Source organism: Sarcophilus harrisii, chromosome 2 (genome assembly GCF_902635505.1).
Source record: "Sarcophilus harrisii chromosome 2, mSarHar1.11, whole genome shotgun sequence".
In the NCBI taxonomy this organism is placed as follows: Eukaryota; Metazoa; Chordata; class Mammalia; order Dasyuromorphia; family Dasyuridae; genus Sarcophilus; species Sarcophilus harrisii.
In genome coordinates this window covers 519636306-519653837 of record NC_045427.1, presented here as the reverse complement: position 1 = coordinate 519653837, position 17532 = coordinate 519636306, and the positions used below count along the sequence as shown (strand labels likewise).

Below are 17532 nucleotides of genomic sequence, written 5' to 3'. Positions count from 1 at the left end.
GACCTGGAGTCTGGAAGAATCATCTTCTCAAGTTAAAATCCAACCTCAGACACTTGCTAGTGGTATGACCCTATACAAGTCCCTTAACCTTGTTTGCCTCAGTTTCCACATCTGTAAAATGAGTTGGAGAAGAAAATGGTAAACCACTCTGGTATCTTTGCCAAGAAGACCCCAAAAGGAGTTATAGAAGACACAACTGAAAATGACTCTAAACAACAATAACAAATTTATAAATGACTGGTGAACTAAATTATGAAGGATACAAAAATGGATAAAAAACATGGCTCCTATCTCCAAGAGATAAAGTTGGATAGAGGGAATGTGAATCAAATATAAGAAGTCATTGCACCAGGCAGAATTGACTAAGTACCAAAAGTGGGGTGGGGATGGGGAAGAAAGCATCATGAGGAATCCACGGGTGGAGAGATCAAATGCAAGCTAGTTTAGATTAGCACAGAGTCTGAATTATGGAAGATATTTTTTAAAATGTCATTTCAGTACTTTCAAGTAAGTACACTGAGCCCTGGGCAAAGAACTGTGAAGTTGGAGAAATTTGCCTTCAATGCCTCCAGGCTTCCTTTGCTTTACCTTCTCATATATGATATTTCTCTTTCCCTCCCTTTCCCTTCTCCCCCTGCCCTGCCCCCACATCTAGCCTTAGGTCTTCAATGTTTTCTTGCCTTTTTCTCTATTTCCTACTATTTAAAAAACTGCTCTCAAGAAAAGGTAGCATACCAATCATTTATATCTTAGTGAAAGTTCAAATCATTTATGTCATCTCTTCAGGGTTATTTTCATTTTAAGCCTGACCTTTCTAAGACTTCAGAATCATAGGTAGAGCTAGAGACATTCACAAACATCCCAAAGTACTTCATTTTGCAGGTTCGTAGGCTCACATATTTGAAGAAATGCCTCCTAAACTGGTTTTAATGACTAGATAACAATAGCTAGAGTAAGCCAAACATTCATCATCTGTCTCCAAAGAAGAGCTAATTTAAAAATTTTGTCCCTTATTCCCTTAGCAAGTCCTTTATCACAAATAATAGAAAGGCAAAACCATCATTGGACCTTTCTGGATTACCACAAATTCTAAGTTATTCCAGTTTCTAAATTTAAAGGGTTCTTCCTATATATCTAAAATTGGGACATCATTTAGCAGGAATGAACCTATAGTACAAAAAGAAGAAGAAAAAAGAAGAGGGAGTTTCTATTGCTTCTGCAAAGAAAGAGAGTCATTGAATGAGCAAACCAAAGGTTCCCTCCACCTACAAGTTAGGTCCAAGGAAAGCTACACAGTAGGCAGGGGTGGGCCCAGAAGCTACCATGCAAAATAAAATCAAGGTACCCTCAGAAAAAGGCTTAGAAGGAAGGTAAAATTTGCCTGGAACCGGATGCTGGCCTTGCTGAAGGGTACCCAGGAAATGATAGGAAAAGACAGGAAAAAGATGCAAAGATTCTGCCAGCTGAATTTACATTGAGAACAAGACTACAAGCTGGGGCATTGGTTCCAAATTCTCCCCATCCCTTGTGCCTATGGAGAGATGAAAAGGCTTACTTAGAGAACAAGCTTTAGAAGATTTTACAAGTGAAGAATCAATGTAATCAATCAATCAATAGGTTTATAAATTCATACCACTGCTGGGATTACAAAGAAAAAGGGGAGAAAGGTTTGCCCTCAAGAAACTGACATTCTAATAGGGGGTCCAAAACAATCAGGATATAAAAGACACAGAATGAAAAGAATAAGTATTTATTAAACATATCTCTTATGTATTAGATACTATTTTATGAGCTTTACAAATGTGATCTCACAAGATCCTTACAATAAGTCTGGGAGGTAAATGCTATTATTATCCCCACTTTACAGTTCCAGGAAACTGAGGCAGACAAGAGGTTAAAGGATTTGCTCAAGGTAACACACTAAATAAAGATTTGAACTCAGATCTGACTCTGGGACCATTGCTCTATCCACTAAAACACCAAACTGCCTGGCTGAGTTGATAGATGCAAAAGCAGGTAGAAGCTATGTATAGAAATATAGAGTAGATACTATAGTAGATACTAGGCAGCCTTAGAAACAAAGACACTAGCAACTAGGAGTCATAAGATCCCTGAAGTAGAAGTGGAGTTTGAGTTGAGTCTTCAAGAAAGCCAGGGATTCTAAGAGGTAAAGACAAGAAGGAAGAGCTTTCTAAACATGTGGAACCACTGCAAAGGCATGGAAGCTAGAAATTAATACAGCAAATGATTTTAAGGTCACATACACAGGCTTGGAAAATTTAGTATCCCCTATTGTTCTATAAGAAATGATAAGCATTATATCCCAAAGAGATCTTAAAGGAGTGAAAGGGACCTACATGTGCAAAAATGTTGTGGCAGCCCTTTTTGTAGTGGCAAGAAACTGGAAACTGAATGGATGCCCATCAGTTGGAGAATGGCTGAATAAATTTTGGCATATGAATGTTGTGGAATATTATTGTTCTGTAAGAAATGACCAAGAGGATGGTTTCAAAAGGGCCTGGAGAGACTGACATGAATTGATGCTGAGTGAAATGAGCAGAACCAGGAGATCATTGTACATGGTAACAAGAAGACTATATGATGATCAATTCTGATGGGTGTGTTGCTTCTCAATGATGAGATGATTCAGGTCAGTTACAATGGTCTTATGATGAAGAGAGACATCTATACTCAGAGAGAAGTCTGTGGGGACTGAGGGTGGATCACAGCATAGCATTTTCATTTCTTTTGTTGTTGTTTGTTTGAATATTTTCTTTCTCATTTTTTTCCTTTTTTGTGCAGCAAGATAATTGTCTAAATATGTATGACTATATTGAATTTACATATATTTTTACCATGTTTAACACAGATTATTTGCCATCTAGGGGAGGGGGTGGGAGATGGGGGAAAAACTGAACACAAAGTTTTGCAAGAGTAAATAGTAAGAGGCAGCTAGGTGGTGCAATGGATAGAGCACCAGCCCTTAAGTCAGAAGACCTGAGTTCAAATGTGACCTCAGACATTTAACATTTCCTAACTGTGTGACCCTGGGTAAGTCACTTAACTCCAATTACTTCCCCCAAAAAGGTGAAAAATTATCCTTGCATATGTGTGATGGAGAGAGCCATTTGCACCCAGAGAAAGGACTGTGGCGACTGAATGTGGATCATAACATAGTTTTTTTTTCACTTTTTTGCTGTTCTTTGCTTCCTCTTTGTTTTCCTCCTCATTTCTTTCCTTTTTTATCTAATTTTTCTTCTGCAGCATGATTATTGTGAAAATAGGTATAGAAGAATTGCACATGTTTAACCTATATTGGATTACTTGCTGTCTAAAAGAGGAGGTGGGAGAAAGGGGAGGAAAAATTTGGAACACAAGGTTTTGAAAGGTTAATGTTAAAAACTCTCTCTGAATACATTTTGAAAATAACAAGATATTATTATTATTGTTTAAAAATGGCAAGCAGGTTGATTTCAGAAAAGCCCGGAAAGATTATATGAACTGATGCTGAGAGAAGTGAGCAGAACCAGGAAAACATTGTACACAGTAAAAGCATTGTGTGATCACCGTGTGATCAACTATGATAGACTTAGCACTTCTCAGGAATAAAGTGATCCAAAACAATTCCAGTAAACTTTAGACAGAAAATGCCATCTGCATCTAGAGAGAGAATTATGGAAATTGAATGAAGATCAAAGTAGACTATTTTCACCTTCCCCTTCTTTAGGTTTATTTCTTTTTTTTCTCATGTTTTTTCTCTTTTATCCTTATTTTTCTTTCCCAACATGATGTCTATGGAAATATGTTAAAAATGAATATACACTTTTAACCTATATCAGATTGTTTGGTTGTGTAGGGAAAGAAGAGATAAGGCATAGAGGAGAAAAACAAAATTGGAACTCAAAATCTTACAAAAATGAATGTTGAAACTATCTTTACATGTAATTGGAAACATAATAGGCTATAAAATACAATTTTAAAAAAGAACTCAAAATGAAAAGAAAAAAAAGAAATCTAGTATTCCTAATTAATTCCTAAATAAGAGGTACTCAACTTCTCATTTTAGGAACTAGTATGGCAGTACTGACTTGCATATTGTGGGAAAACAACATGGTATAGCAATGAGACCATGGCTGGATTTGGAGTTAGAGACAGAGATTTGGGTATGACTCCCAGCTCGGTATCTCACTGAAGTAGCCATTTAGCTCTCTGGGCCTCAGTTTTCTCAACTTTAAAAAGAGTTAGACTATACTAAGATGGCCTCTAAGGTCCCTTCCAGCTCTTAATCATTGATCTCATCACAAAGGCTAATCCTTCCACACAATTTACTTAACCAAGTACCACAATAGCTAGACATCTCCCTGGTCTTGGTTACTTACTATGCCAGGGCTCAGAACCCCATCCAGGAATAGGGAACAAAGATGCACTTAGAATAATTAGTTTTTAAAATAGCATGTCTGCCTTGGGGACTTCATGAAGACCTCGTAAACTGCTTGACTCGGTAAATAACAGCAAGAATAAGAGCTGCCCTTTCTTTAGGACCATTCAGGGGCAACTCATGCCCATTAACTTTAATGGGGCTTCCGGAGGACCATCCAGGGAAGAGGAGATTTCAGAGACATATGCTTATTAGATGACTGAAGGAAAATCAATTCACTCTACAATGTTATTAGGCCAACTCCATTTGGAGTGACAGAGGTTAACGTTTTGGGTGCCATTTGATTTAGAACATTAATGATTAAATAAGAAAATGCCCCTACATTCAGAGGTAAGGGTGAAAGGAATGTAAACAACACCAGGTCCTTTTATTTCCTAGGCTGACTGCTGAGTGGTTAGAAGCTAGAAGGAAGAACAGGATAGTTGTGGGGAAATGATATTCTTGATACTTTAGGTTTATTAGGTAGACACTCCTGAATTCCAGATAGGTGGCAGCTAAGTAGCCTCAGACACTTCCTAGTTGTGTGAACTGAACAAATCCCTTAACCGTGCTGGTCACAGTTTCCTCATCTGTAAAATGAGCTAGAGAAGGAAATGGCAAACCATTCCATTATCTTTGCCAAGAAAATCCCAAATGGGGTGACAAAGAGTTGGATGGACTGGGAAAAAAGCTAAATAATCTTCATAGAATCACTCTCTTCCTTTAAGACAAAGAAAGGAGTGTTACTAAATTGTATACAAGAATCCCTACTGGTGAATATTTACTTAGAAAACCATATATTAACATTAGTCTATTGTGTTTTTATTTATTTTTGTTAAATATTTCCCAATTATGTCTTATTCAAGTTCAGACTCACTCAAGGGCTACCTGCAGGTTATTGGTCATGTTTTTGGCATCTTGACTTTAAGACACAGCTCTAGCCCCTTCTTCAACCTGAAACCTTTCTGGATTCCCCCTAGCTGCTAAGACTTGCCCTCCCCAACCTAACCCACATTTGTATGTTTATTCTCTTTTGATTATTTCTGTATACACAGCTGTGCTCAGCTGAATCAATATGGTATCCTCACCAAATAGCCTTCTCTGATATGGCTTAGTAAACTTCCTTTTGTTAACTGTTTAATGACCTACAAGTGTTTCATTACATTCTATTATCAGATTTAAATTATCCTGACACCAGTGTGAGTCTTGTCCAGCCAATAACAAAGTGAATATTTTGTCCATATTCACCCTAAAGGGTCTACCCACCATGCTATAGGTCTTCAATTTAAAATTTTTTAATAATGTATTTCAGGGAGAGGATTCTGGGGAAATGGTGGAGTACATTGGTAAATTTCAAACTCTCCTGATTTTCCCTACAAATAGAACAAATTTGTGTCTCAGGGTGAACTTAGACTAGTGAAAAATCAAGAACTTGGAATAGAACTGGAGTTCTCTTGGTATAATCCAAGAAGATCTGAAGAAAGACCCTGAGCCTGGATTAACCTGTATGAAATGCAAATACTTCTGGGCTAGCTCGACAGAAACATCAATAGGGGAGTCCTGGTAGGCTAGTTGGGTATTACTGGAGCCTCAGCAGAAATCACAGAGACTTTTACCTCCTGGATAGATCATGGATTCCAGGTCCAAGTCTGGGAAGACTGAGGGAACCTTGGCTGATCAGGAATGCCAGGCCCAGCTGTGTCACCCTGGGCAAAAAGAAACCAGCACCAGGTGAGAACAGAGGCAGCAGGGCAGAGATGGGGACACTTGCTGGAAGATGGAGCTCTTGATTTGAGGTTCCTGGTCAGAGGGGAGAGCTGAAGTGAAGCTAGAAACACCACTCCCCCCCACCCCAGGATTAGAGATGCTTATACTAATTCCTCTGATTAAAAAACAAACAAACAAACAAAAAAGAACTGGCAAAGAGGAAAGAACCATTCTGTAGAAACATATTATGGAAACAGGGAAGACCAGGGTTCATCTTCAGAGAAGGACATTGCAGTAAAAAGAAAGGCTTCTACTCCAAAGAAAAAATGAAATGAAATGGCTCCCTGCCCAGAGAGAATTTATAGAAGAACTCAAGAAAAAATTTAAAAATCAAATGACAGACATTGAGAAAAAACTAAAAAATAAAAGTCATCCAAGAAAAACAAGATAATGAAAAAAAAAGTTGATTAACTTAAAAAGGAGATACAGAAACTCAAAAAATGTGAATAAATCTTTGAAAATTAAAATTGGGCAGAGGGAAGCCAGTGAAGCTATGAAAGACAAAGAAGATAAAGAATGAAAAAAAAACAGAATGTAAAACATCTTATAAGAAAAGTGACAAGTTTGCAGAACAGATCAAGAAAGTAAAAATATAAGAATAATGGACTGCCTGAAAATTGTGACCATACACAAAAATGCAAGAAATAATCCAAGAAAATTGTCCTGGAACAATAGAATATGAGGGGAAAGTAGAAATATAATAACTCTACCAATCACACTCCACCAAGCTCTTTGGGGGAAAAACAATAGGAACATTATTGCCAAGTTTCCAAACCTCTAAATCAAAGAGAATATTTTGCAAGAGACAAGAAAAAAATTCAAATATTCTTAAGCTACAATTAGAATTGTATAGGACTTATCAGCAACCACAATAAAAGATTGCAGGTCCTGGAATCACATCTAATGATAATCAAAAAAACTAGGCCTGTGATCAAAAATATATCCAGCAAAATTATCTATAATATTGAATAACTTGCAGATTTTCAAGACTTTCTATCAACCAAAGCTGAAATAGAAAATTTAATATATAAAAGCCAAAATCAGTGATCAATTTAAAGGAACTCAACATGGACAAATTATTTATATTTTTTACATGGAAAATGTATATCATATGTTTAAGACTGACATCAACAAAAGAACAGTTTGAAAGAAAAATTGGGTCATAGTTAAGGTAATAATAATTTTGTCATACAAATGATATGCAGAGGAGGAACGGACACAGAGGCATTAGAGGGGGAAGAAAGGCTCATAGTTCTGAAACCTACTCATATAAGAAATGGATTAAATAGACAACACTACACACATAATTTGAAGGGGATAGCACCCTCCAAAATCTATAAAGAAACAAGTGGGGAGGGATGGGCAGAGAGAGAAACAAAGAATAAGGGAAGAAGACAAGGAAGGGATCCATGGGTGGGAAGAGATTAAGTAATAGCAAAGCAAGTTAGGAGCAGAATTAAAGCGAAGAGTAAGCAGGGATAGGAAAGATATATGTGTATCTCTGTGTGGGGGAATGTGTATGTATATATCTACATATGTATATATAAATACATCCTTTCCTAACTATAGCCTGCTTGGGGTTGGTGGAGGATAAAAGGTGGGAGAGAGGAAGAATAAAGTAGAAAAGGTGCACAGCAGAGAACAAAAAAACAATTTATAAGGAAATACAGAAAAAATGAACTCTCATGAATATAATTTCATATATATATATATACTTTCTTGAACTGGTATTTATTATATATTTTGAATCCCCCTTGATGTTCTGTTGGGCACATGACAATGTTCTCTTTTGTTTTGTATTCCTTTTCTGTTTTTCTTTTTTCTTACTCTTTTTCTTTAAAATAAATTTGGGGGAAAATAACGTGTTTCATTTTATTTTGAACTGAACAAATGCTAAATAAGATGGGCACAGAATGAGGGAAGAGAGAGAAAATAATGCATAAAACTGAAAATCTTTAGTATGTACAACTTGTTTTTCTTTTACAATATATAATAAGTTCAACCTGTTCAAACTATTCTGTTTCTGCTCATTTTGTTCCATCATCATGCAAGGTTTTTCAGGTTTCTACATAATTGCTCTCTTCATAATTTTTTAAAATCACACAATAGTATTCTATCAGGGTCAGCTAGATGATATATATAGTGGATAGAGGAGCTGGACTTGGAGTCAAGAAGACTCATCTTCCTGAGTTCAATTCCAGCCTCAGACATTTACTATCTATGTGACCCTCGACAAGACATTTTACCTTGTTTGCCTCAGTTTCCTCATCTGTAAAATAAGCTGGAGAAGGAATGGCAAACTACTCTAGTATTTTTGCCAAAAAAAAAAACCCAAATGGAGTCACAGAGAGCTGGACAAGACTGAAACAATTCAACAACAATAAAGCGTTTCAAAATTCTCATACCATAGTTTGTTCTACCATTTCCCAATTGATGGACACCCTTCTGTTTTCCAGTCTATAGTATATATAAATATACCATGCTCTATACCATCACTACAAGTATACCACACTATAAATGTTTTTGTATATAGAGAGCCTTTTCTTCTTTCTTTGATCTTTTGGGGACAGAAGTTCCATAGACCTGCCTTGAGGGTGTCAGTAGACTACTCAAGCTGTCTACCAACAAGCACTTATTGAGCACTGGGGTAGAAGAAGTGTCAGAGACAATCCCTGCCCTCCAGAAGTTTATTTAATTGAGTTGGAAAGGCATGCAGACTACTCAGGGTACAGAAATCAAAGGTCAAGAGCACAGGTTTCAGAGCTCGAAGGGCCTCTGGAAATCATTTAATATGTAAACAAGTACACAGTGACTTGTCCAAGATCACAAAGGAAGTTAAGTATCAGAGCCAGTATCTGAACACAGGTACTCTGACAGCAAACCTCTGTCAGAGAATCAGAGATCATAGCCAAAGTGTGCCACTTGGGTGAACATGACCATCTGGAATTCAATTACTCCATGCTGAAACTTTGCCCATCTGCCAGGAATCCACTTGTTGCCTGGGCCCTGCTGCTGACCTCTTAAAAGATGAATCTGATTCAACTACTTAGGAACCACTCCTCCATCACATGGCTGTTCTAAGCTTAAGTTAAACTCCACCTTCAAAATGGATCCAAGTAAGAACCATCCATGTCCTGATTCATACTTGATTATCTGTCCTCAATTCCAACTAGACTTCTGGTCCTGACCTCTTCTGGCTTATCCAATGGTCTCCTGGGAATACCCTGCATTATAGACTAATGCTGCATAGCAGCAGTGTCAATTTTTAATGGAAAATGCCTTGAAAACCAGCAGCATCATGTATCTACAGACCACTGTAGTCTCAGTGGGGCATTTTCAACTCTAGAATTCATCAAATCTCACCCTCACAGTATATGCCTTTGACTTAGAATCAACAGATACTTCAGGATGCAACTGAGGGTGGGATAGAGTGGGACGGGAAAAGGAAGGGGAGCAGGGCTGACTGATACACTTAGCAAGTTTTCCATGAAAAAGTGTTTTTAGTCTCACAAAATAGCAGAAGAAAGCTCCCATCAAGGGCTGATAAAGTAAATGCTTAACGTTTCTAATGGCATTGGGGAGAGGTATAGGGACAATATATAAAGAAAGATTTATATCTTCTATATATAGAAGATGTACATGCATTCCTATCTGTAATTTTTCTGAATCAAAAACAGATTGTACTTATTTGGCCAAGTTCCAGACTTATCCTCAATTCAAGCAGAAAGAAAGAAAAGTATGTGATCTTCTTCCTTATCTATCCATAACATATTCCACTTCCCTATCCCAAGGATGTCATTCTTTAGTGATCAGAAAGCTACTGCTTAGCTGAAAGTAAAAAAGAGAATTACTGCCCACATTTGGGCCTACCTGATGTCTGGGATTAAGATATTTTTTGCCTTCATGAAACCTAACACATTATCATGATATCCCCATTGAGCCCCAGTTTGTAGCAAACATTTTTTTTCTAATTTCTAATTTTAAAAAATGAAAATGAAAAAAAAAAAAACCCAAGGCTTTCAGGGCTTCTTCATCTTCCAAAAGCATCCCTGCTTCTATGTGTATATGTATTTGTGAGTATAAGCATGAGTATACTTGTGTAGTAGAAATTCCCAGAGTCAGCAGTGATCCCTATGCCAGTTTGGGGCCCCACCAGATAAATCAGATTGAATCAGAATTATTCCCTAGTCCTGATCTGAGCTAAAGCAGCCTGATACATTCTGCTCTGTTTCCTCAGAACGCCACAGCCTAGAATAGTTAATATATTGCAGTAGAAGCCTGGGGACTCCATTAAATAGAATTAAATAGATATTCTGGCCAAGAATAAGCAGCCTTGAAACCTGATAGCTGTCTGGAAAAAGCAAGCAGCAACAGAACAGCACTAGATTAAGAGAGAGGGTCGCAAGTTTACACCTCCTAAAGGCACTGCAAGGCTTAACCACCACTTAGAGGCAGTGGGGTATACAGAAATGGCCGTTCACATACCACCTTTGATACTTACTTGCTGTGTGACCATGAGCAATTCATTGAACCTGTCCGAGACACAGTATCTGTAAAATGGTGATAATGATACTTTGTAGTACAAACTTCCCAAGGCTGTTACAGAATTGAAGATAAAATAACATAAACAAAACACCTAAAAACTTTAAGGGTTCCTCCCCTCCCCACCCCCTTCCTTGATCTATGATTACAAGGATGTGGAGAATTCTCACTGCGCAACCCTGCTTAGGGCAGCTAGGTGACAGTGACTAGAGGTGGGCTTGGAGTCAGGAAGACTATCTCATCTTCATGAGTTCCAACTTAGCCTTAGACAGTTTCTAGCTGTGAGATGCTGGGTTTACCCACTTCAGCCTGCTGGCCACAGTTTTCTTATCTGCAAAATGAGCTAGAGAAGGAAGTGACAGACCCTCCAGTATCTTTGCCAAGAAAATTCAAATAAGGTCATGAAGAGTCAGACACGATGGAAATAACTGAACAACACATTCCTGCATCAAAGCAGATCTAGAAATTATCTATGATTTACAATCTTCCCCAACTGACGGCTATGAGGAATCACCTTGGGTACAGCCAATATTTGGCACAGATGGGACTGAGGGAAAACAGGTCTTCTTGACTCCAAGGTTGGCCCTCTGTCCACCTATCTACAAACCCTCAAGGACTGTGGTGATGGGTTGTTCTGATGAAGCTCTGGGATTCTGTGACCTCCTATTCTGAAACAATGCTTACTTCATAGTCCTCTGCCTCTCAAGGAGCTCAGACAAAATTGATCTTTGTCTTGTTCCATCCCACATGCTTCCATTATCACTTTCTATTTCTTTGCAAATCAGGGTACTCTACTGACTTGCCAACTCCACCGCTCAGTCTGTTTCTACTTGTGAGTTGGAAATTAGGATATAATGTCTCTTTTCTTTCTATAGGGACAGGAGGGGAAAATACTATTACTTTAAAATCAAGATGTGATCAACTACAAAGGACTAATGATGGAAGATAATACCCACCTTCAGGGTAAGAACTGATCAATAGAAGTATACATATACCCTCTTATGTACCCATGTATGCCGATATATATGCATATCTGTATGTGCGTATATGCATATTGTGGGTGACTGTGTTATTATGGCCACACTGTGTATATACCCATGTGTGTTTGCTATGTGTATGCACATATATATGTACATGTGAGTATGTGTGTCAAGTGGTGGCTTCCTTTAGTATTGGGGAATAGGGTGAGAAGGAGGGAGACAGTTTAGAGCATAAAACTTAAAACATAATAAATTGAAATTTTTTAAAATTCATTTTTGAAAATGAAGTGTACAGCCTGCTGTCACTTTGCAATTATTTGGGCTTTACTTTAAAACATTCCTAGTCATTGTTCATGATGGAGAACTGGAGAATTTAAGTAAAGAGATTGATAGGAATGGCCATTTTATAAAAGGATTTTATGGAAACTAGACATTTTTTTCAATGAAAATACAAGCCAGTCCCCTATGTGTGCAGCCTTCTCCTATGTGGAATGTGAGCTCCTTGAAGACATGGAATTCCTCATTTTTTGTATTTCTATTCCCAGGCTTAGCATAATGCCTGGAACAGAGTAGGCATTTAAAAGCTTTTTCCATTCATTTATTCATTCATTCATTCATCTGGGTGTTTCTCATCATTATAATAGAAAGTTCAGAAAAAAGGACAGGATCCCAAAGAGTCCAATGTTGTGTGACAGGGAACCAAGGTATCAGGTTTCACACAGAACCCAAATTAAATTTGGACTCCTGCCTGAAAAGAGATCAGATTCAGAGATCAATTCAGACCCATAAGCTGTGTTTAACTGCTACACAACAGCTGGGAAGGAGGCTCACATCCAATCCATATCCATGTGAGGCTTTATGATATGGCCTAAAGCAAGAGTTGAGAGGCCTCAGAGGCTGAGAATGGGTCTGTAGGGCACTGTAAAGTGACATGTGAAGAAATGCCTCTCCCCTTTAGGCCTCTGAAAGAAAGTTCCCAAACATCTGGATTTAGTTATGACTTGTTACAACCTGTCACATCTTTACAGTCACTATCATCCTAACAACTGGCATTTGGATGGAACTTTATAGTTTGCCCATGACTTTACACATATCATCTCATTTCTGCCTCATACCCAGTCCAGGAAACAGGTACCTCAAGTAATTATCTTTATTTTATGAAGGGGAAAACTGAGGCAGGGAAGTGCAGGGACTTTTCAGGGTCATCCATTAGTGAATTGCCAAAATCTAGGTTTTACTATCTCCAAGTCCAGCAGAATCTTCCAGAATATACAAAAATCTGTATTTGTGTCTATTCTTTGTTGATCTAAAAAAAAAACACCATACACAAGCAAATAACACTTAATAGAGCAAAACACACCTAAAAAAAGATCTCCTCAACAAGGAATATCTCAAGCATACATTAAGATGACACCAATTTCCTTGATAAATGCTATTGCAGAGCTAGTTCTGTTAATGGCTCTCCGATTATTACATCAAATAAGGCATAAAACTTCATTTACTACTGCCATGAAGGATGACTTAAGGAAGTCAACAAGCATTAATTAAGCACCTCTTATGTATAGTTTTAAGAGAAGATACAAAGAAAGATAAAAACAATCACTGAGCCAATTGATAAATAATTGCTAAGCACCTACTGTGTCAGGCACACTAGAAATACAAAGACAAAAGACAGTCCCTCCCCCCCCAAGAAGCTTACTATCTAATAGGAGAGAGAGCATGATAACAACTGTGTACAAACAAGATATATACAGGAAAAACTGGACAGAATATCAGAGGCAAATATTACCTTTAAGGGGGACTGGGAAAGACTTCTTAGAGAAGATAGGATTTTTGCTAAAAGTTGAAAAAAGCCAGGAGACAGGGAAGAAGAGAGAGGTTCCAGACATGGAGGATAATCAGTGAAAATGCCCAGAGTCAGGAGATGCAATCTTGTGCAAGAAAAACAAAGTCAGTGTCACTGATCATAGAGTACATGAAGAGGAGTAAATTCTAAAAGGTCTAGAAAAGCAGGAGATAGCCAGTTTATAAGGGCTTTAAAAGTCAAAAAGAAGATTTTATTTTTGAAACTGGAGATAATAGGGAACCAGTGAAGTTTATTGTATGAGGCAAAGGTGGGGGAGACATGGTCAGATCTGTGCTTCAGGAAAAAAAGAGTGAGAATTGGAAGAAGACATGACACCCAGCTTCATTTTTAGCTGAATGAATGATGGCCTGGAGTAAGAAGACACTTGGGGCAAGAAGAACAATCATGAAGCTATTACAATAGTCCTAGTGTGAGGTGATGAGGGCCTACACCAGAATAGAGGCAGTGTCACAGGAGAAAAGAAAACATATAGGAAAGGAGAAATAGCATAACAGCAACATATTAAATTCAAGGATGGGATAGAGAGCTGGGTCTGCAGTCAGGAAGACTCATCTTTCTGAATTCAAATCTGATTACTACAAACACATATTAGCGGTGTGACCCAGACAAGTCACTTAGCTCAGTTTCCTTATCTGTAAAATGAGATAGAGAATGATATGGCAAACCACTCCAGTATTTTTGCCAAGAAAACCCTAAATAGGTTCACAAAAAATTGCAACTGAACAACAAAAGTAGGAAGGAAAAAAAGAGTGAGAATTGGAAGAAGACATGACACCCAAGTTGTAAGCTTGGATGATTGAGAGGATGATGGTATCCTTGAAGATAATAGGAAAGAAAGAGGGAAGGGTTTGGGGTGAAGAGTCAATAAGAGATTTCCTCTAGATTGTCTCTCAATCCTTTTGTTTGTGAATTATATGGTGCTGATCATATCAAGCTCCAAAGCATTCACCAGACAGTAAATGAACACTTATTAAGCACCTACTGTATCCCAGGCACTGTGCTAAGTTTGGGGGATACAAAGAATAGTAAAAACAGATCATCCCTCAAGGATTTCACAATCTAATAGAAGACAATGCATAAAAGAAAGCTGAAAAAGAAGGCTTAGAGTAATTGGCTACCTTTGTGGGGCAGTCACCATTTCCTTAAATGGAGGATCTAGAAAAAGCTCTACATTGTCCACCTACATTCTCTGATCAAAGAGAGGAAGGGCACTTGGGGCAAGAAGCATTGATGATATGTAAATTTCAGGATTAATATGATCTTATAGGATGATGATATTCTGGAAGACATAGTGAAAATCCATAAAAACAACTTCTCCATGAAATATGTAATTATTTTAAAAGCAATGATTCAAATAATTCAAACAGGAAAAACTAAATGGATGAAAAATATTCATTATCCAGATGATGACAAAGCCAGACTGCTGAGTTAGCAAATCATGTCTATCCTAAATAGGCATTTCCCAAAGAGATCATTAAAAAGGGAAAAGGACCTCCATGTGCAAAAATTTTTGTAGCAGCTCTATTTGTGGTAACAAAAAATTGGAAAATGAGTGGATGCCCATCAATTGGGAAACAGTTGAATAAGTTAAGGTATATGCAAATAATGGAATATTATTGTTCTATAATAAATGATGAACAGAAAAGCCTGGAAAGATTTACATGAACTGATGCTGTGTGAAGCGAGTAGAACCAGGAAAACATTGTACACGGGAATGACAAGATCGTGTGATGATCAATTATGATAGAGTTAGCTTTCTCAGCAATTCAGTGACTCAAAAAATTTCAATAAACTTTCGATAGAAAATGCCATCAACATCCAGAGAGAGAACTATGGAGACTAAAGGCAGACAAAAGAATACTGTTTTCATCTCTTTTTCTTCTGTCTTTTTTTCTCTCTCAGGGTTTTCCCCTTTTGTTCTGATCTTTCTCTCCCAATATGACTCATATAAAAATATGTAAAAAGTTAATATATATGCATACCCTAAATAAATAAATTGAATAGGCATTGCATAAGGTCAATAAATTAGGCCTTGAATAGTATAGAAGAGTATAGATTGACTTATGTTTGGGAAATAATGTTGCACTTTTAATAATTCCAAGCAGAGGAAAGTCCTATTTTTACAACATAAATAAATATTTCCCTTAAAATGCTGCATGGTTGTGAATCTTGAGATAACTTGGCATCCTAAGAATCAAGTCGACAATGGACCAAAAGTTAAAGGAGAAAATGTAGAGTAGATGTAGATAGGTTGCAGCAGATATCCCATGATGGCCTATATATGAGAAGCTGCCAGAAAGATAGCATTAAATAAAAATAGAAGAAAAGAAATAGACATATCACATGGGATGAGAAAGGACACATCAATAGACCAGATCTTGAACTGGTGTCCATGAAACATAGAAAAGCATCTAATATGGATGCCTCTATTGTGGAGGATCTATAGAAAATGTATAACCATCAAATGCACAGGATGGGAAGCTAAGGATGGGTTTCAAATTAAACTAATGAAGAGAGTACCCATGTTGATGAGATTAGAGTCCCACCAAAGTACTTATCATTTTATTCAGAAAGCACATCTCCAAGGGTGTCTTCTGAATAGAGTTTATATCCAGTCTAGTCTTGTATGTTTTTGACAATCACATATCCAGTTCTGGATAATGAGAACAGATCAATCAACATATAATTTTAAAGTACCTACCATGTGCTAAGCACAAAAGTGAAATAGTATCCGTCTTAAGAGTTCCCTTTCTACTACTGTCCAGAATGACAATCCTGGGCCTGGCAATATTCCTGGGAATCTCAGAAATATGCCAACTTTCTTTTACTATGCTATACTTACTTAAGGCAGGAAAGTTGAATAACGAATTTTAAGATTTTCAAGAATAGAAGTGCAAGTGCAAGTATGTAAAAGCTTTAATATTCAACCTTCATTTAAACAAAAACTACATTTACTTGGAGAGAAAAGAACAGAATCTTTCTTCTAATTTCTTACTCTATTGTTTTTCTCAATTATATACAAAACACATTTTTAACATTCATTTTTTATAATTTTTGAGTTCCAAATTCCCTTCTTTCCTCCATTCCTCTTTCCTTGGAGAAGCAACAAACTAGAGAAAGTTGCCTCTGCACTTTCTCTATATTAGTCATAGCCACATAAGTAAAATATTAATGCTTAACAGAGAATAATTAATAGCGATGGGCAAAATGTATATAGCACTTACTATTTGCCAAACATTGTACTAAGCACTTTACAATTATTAACTCATGATCCTTACAACCACCCTGGAAGGTGGGTACTATCATCTCCATTTCATAGATAAGGAAACTGAGGTAAACAAGGATCAAATGATTGATTCCCCAGGGTCCCAGAGGTAGTATCTGAAGTCAGGTTTGAATTCTGGTGGTCCTGACTCCAGACCCAACCCTCTATCCACTGTACTACCTAGCTGTCTATTCTAAATACTGTAGCAGCAGAGACTGTGACTTAGTTGTATTTATATATCCCCAGTGGTTGGCACAGTACTCTGAACAGAAGAAATGCTTAATAAACATCGGCTGAACTCAACTAAACAATCTGAGTAATTCATCTCTGGCAATGGGAAATTCTCGCCAAGTTGAAACTAGCACTTTCCAACCTGCATGATTACATGGCAAGCCTGCAATTTTTAAAAATGCAGTGGCAAATTTAGGCTTTAGGGGATTGAAGGGCTGAAGGAGAGAGGAAGGAGAGTAGATAGTTTTGACAGTCAATACAGGTAGGAGTCCCTGAAAAGGAAATACTTAAAAATGTCCTCATCTGTAAAATGGAGGTTTTTATCTAAATGATGTCAAAGATGTTTTTCAACTCTAACATTCTGTTGATTCTCTGCATACAGAAAGGGAGAGAGGAAAGCAGAAAAGGAAAATGAGGGGCCCTACATTCAGCCAGTCATTTGTGTAGGATAAGAGCAATAGAG

The 17532-nt window shown here is 37.4% G+C and overlaps 1 protein-coding gene across 1 annotated transcript in view; it reads right to left on the bottom strand.

Moving 5' to 3' along the window:
• LOC116421836 (multiple epidermal growth factor-like domains protein 11) overlaps window positions 1-17532 on the bottom strand; it is a 232309-nt gene that overhangs the window by 73810 nt on the left and 140967 nt on the right. The gene's annotated exons all lie outside the window — the stretch shown is intronic.